General features: G+C 42.1%; 1 pseudogene across 1 annotated transcript; it reads right to left on the bottom strand.

The window, feature by feature from the left end:
• Nucleotides 1–646: 646 nt before the first annotated feature.
• Nucleotides 647–2,933, bottom strand: LOC307060991 (cytoskeleton-associated protein 2-like; annotated as a pseudogene). Its single transcript has 2 exons — nt 2,625–2,933; nt 647–2,407 (listed from the first exon to the last, which is right to left on the bottom strand). The product of its transcript is annotated as a cytoskeleton-associated protein 2-like (transcript).
• Between the last annotated feature and the right edge of the window lie 435 nt (nt 2,934–3,368).

Here is a 3,368-nt window from a genome sequence, read left to right as displayed (position 1 = left end):
AAATACTACCTAAACTAGGATGACATTTATGAAATATTATATATTCCTTCTCTAACTCCCTTCTATTAGTCTATAAACTATATCAAATGAAGTGATGGAAGTTAAAATTTTTAACATTTTAGGTAGTCAAGTTAGAAAAGGAACTAAAGAAAGGAACTCAGATTTAAAGTTCTGAATGCCCACTAGGCACATTTTCTTGCTTCTAACAAAGTATCTTCTCGTAGAAATGGAGTATTAACTATCCCTCTTGGGGACCTCGGCTACAATAAAAAAGAAAGAGGCCAAGAGACCACAGATGCAGACTCACTGGCATTGCTGGAGAGTGACAATGAAGAACCAGGGGCAGAGTCCCAGGAACACAGGAGACCACAGCAGTCTGGGCTACTAGAATTGGGTGACAAAGCAAGCTAACTCTGTCTTGACAAAATTTACCTGTCTTAGAGAAAAAGTCGGTCTATTGAGATCGACAAGGTAGAATTAGCTTTCCGTCACACAGAAGGCAACACCTGCTATAGAGTGGACATTAGTAAGTGCTGACTGCCATCAATACTTAGGTACTTGGCAACTCCTGACCTAAGGGACATGCAAAGTGACAACCAACCAACCAACCAACTCAGAATAATACACCCCCACTCCTTTCAGAGCTTCACTTCTCTTCTGTCTTGTCAGTCTCCGAGTACATGCGGCACAGGACTGTGCTGGGGCAGCACACAAAAGCGTCAGTTTCACTTTCCAACTCTGTTAACTGTTCCAGTGAAGACACACAAGGATAATGGTCTTTTAACATATCTGGCAATTTAGAAGTCTTCTCTTGAAGACATCGAAAACGTCTAACTGGTGTGAGAAACTTTAGCTCTTTAAATGCAGAATTTGTTTAGTCAAACTGCATCTTCTTTTTCACACTTTGCAAGTATGGAGTAGTAGACACATTATATTTAATTAAGCAACCCACCCTAATTTCTGTATTGTGGGTTTTAACATCACTGGTTGGATCTTTTGTTTTGTTATCTTGCTCTTTTTTCACAACCTTGAAATACTACATTTGTAAGATGCTTATTTTCTATTTCCGGTTTTTCTAACCCCAGATTAACACTTATATCATCAATGGTGGCTTCTTGGATTTGTTCCTTGGTTGCACAAGACTCCCCAATATTTTCTCCAAATTTAACTTTTTCTTGACTCTTCATTGTCAGAATGTCAACAATAGCACGTCGCATCTCTTCAGTAGGCTGAGCTCCTGCCAGAATGGCCTTCTCATAGATTGCAATAATATTTTCAATAGGACTCGTGAGTGGTTCAGTACGAGCAAGGCATATCCAATGTTTAACAAGTTTTTTGGCATCTGGAATATTTTGAATCAGGTCATTCAGTGTAACCAATACTTCTTCTTTTGGACATCCCTCGTTAATCAGGTTTAGGCATTCAGAAAATGTCTTGTTTACTTTTTCAGTAGACAATCGTTGTTCATCTTCTTCTGCCATGGTAGTCCAGAAGGACCCAACTGGCTTTTCATCTTGTGCTTCGGGCTCAGGCTGGGTAACCACTGAGTTCGGAGGCCTTTTCATCACTCTTCCTTTCCTAGCTTTCCACTCGCTCAGACGAGCCTTTCTCTCCGCAGTTTCTCTGCGCTGAATCCATCTACTATCAATAGCTGCGTTCACCACGGTATGTCTGCACTGGTCAATGCTTTTTGACTTTTCTCTCAGTTTACTATTAGAAGATGAAGCAGGCCTGGCTACCATTTCAGATGTCATGCTTCTTGATAGTGTCTTATTTCTTTCTATGTCCTGAGAAGAACTGGTTTTGATAATAGACGAAACTGTATTTAACTGTAATAATTCTTTCTCTCGAGGTCCTTTCCAAACTGTAACACTGGCAGACATCCTACTGATGCCTTGTTTTGTGGTGTCCTGGTTATTACTGTGGTGACTTCTAATAGAAGGTCGCACAAGTTGACTGCTCTGAGATGTAGTGCTCACAAATTTAGTGGCAGTCATCGTATGTGAGGCTCTATCAGTTTTCACGGTTACACTGCTGGCGTCTACAGGCTGAGACTTTGTGGCTTTAGAAACAGTAGCTGAAAGTTTCTTCGTTGTTGCAGAGCTCATCTTTGACTTGAAGAGGTTTTCTAAAGGAATTAATCTTAGACTGAACAATTTGGCCACGATAAGATCCAAGCACAGGTTTCTTGGGCATGTTAGCACCTTGCTTTGGTTTTCTGTAGTCATTTGTTTCTATTTACTGTTTTTAAGGTGAAATGATTGGCTTAACGTCATATGTTGACTTTGGGGGTCATCTTTAATTGGTAACAACGGCAGAGTTTGATTATTATCCTCAAAATTAGGTGTATCAATTGCTGTAGTTGAATTGGTTAATTCATTAGAAGGTTTTAAAGGAATACAGTTCTCTTCCATTGTTATATTATTCTTTTTTTTCAATTTTTTTTTTTTTTCCATACGCGGGCCTCTCACTGTTGTGGCCTTTCCCGTTGCAGAGCACAGGCTCCGGACGCTCAGGATCAGTGGCCATGGCTCACAGGCCCAGCCGCTCCGCGGCATGTGGGATCTTCCTGGACCGGGGCACGAACCTGTGTCCCCTGCATTGGCAGGCAGACTCTCAACCACTGCGCCACCAGGGAAGCCCAATTGTTATATTATTCTTGATCCCAGTAGGTCTACCAACATTCTCTTAAGGCAAAAAAATTCTGATAAATTTCAGAATTTTTGTCTCTTCTTGGATCTGGCCTTCAGATGTCTTCACCCTTTTGTCTCTACCACTGGATAATATCTGATTTTCCTGTTTGTATGCAAAAAAAAAGGTTTTCCTTTTAACAGATGCTCCTTAAGTTTTTGTCTTCTTTGCTCTCTGAACGTGGACTGGGCCATCTGACTCGGGAACAGCTGCAGGTCCTGGGGCACGACTGGGGTGCTCATCACAGCTCCAGACAGGGGGACGCATCTCCAGCTTGACCACCGCAGACTCCCTCAAGCCGGCGCCACCACACACTCTCAAGTGAAGGTTTTGAAGGTGCCCATTCCATTGGGATCTTATCCTCCCTTTCCTCATTCATGTGGCTAAGTCACCTTCACTAAGTTCCTCTGACTGCCTATCTAGAGGTGCTGCAGTAGTGGCAGTCAGCATCCCACTGTCAGCTATTACTGCACTATTTACATTGGATTTGAATTTTGCTCCTGGTATCTCCACTTGTTTTCTTTTTGCTGCACCTTCCTTTGGGTTGGCCAACTTCCTCTTTTGAGTATCCATTTTTGTCAAACGTCCCATGGGTTTATCACCAAGAGACAAGGAGACAACATCACTCCAGGATTTGCTGGCTGTGAGTGAACTGAATTACATGTGCAGTGACCAAT

This window comes from Hyperoodon ampullatus (assembly GCF_949752795.1).
Source record: "Hyperoodon ampullatus genome assembly, chromosome: 1".
Classification (NCBI taxonomy): Eukaryota; Metazoa; Chordata; class Mammalia; order Artiodactyla; family Ziphiidae; genus Hyperoodon; species Hyperoodon ampullatus.
This window is presented reverse-complemented; position numbering and strand designations above follow the sequence as displayed.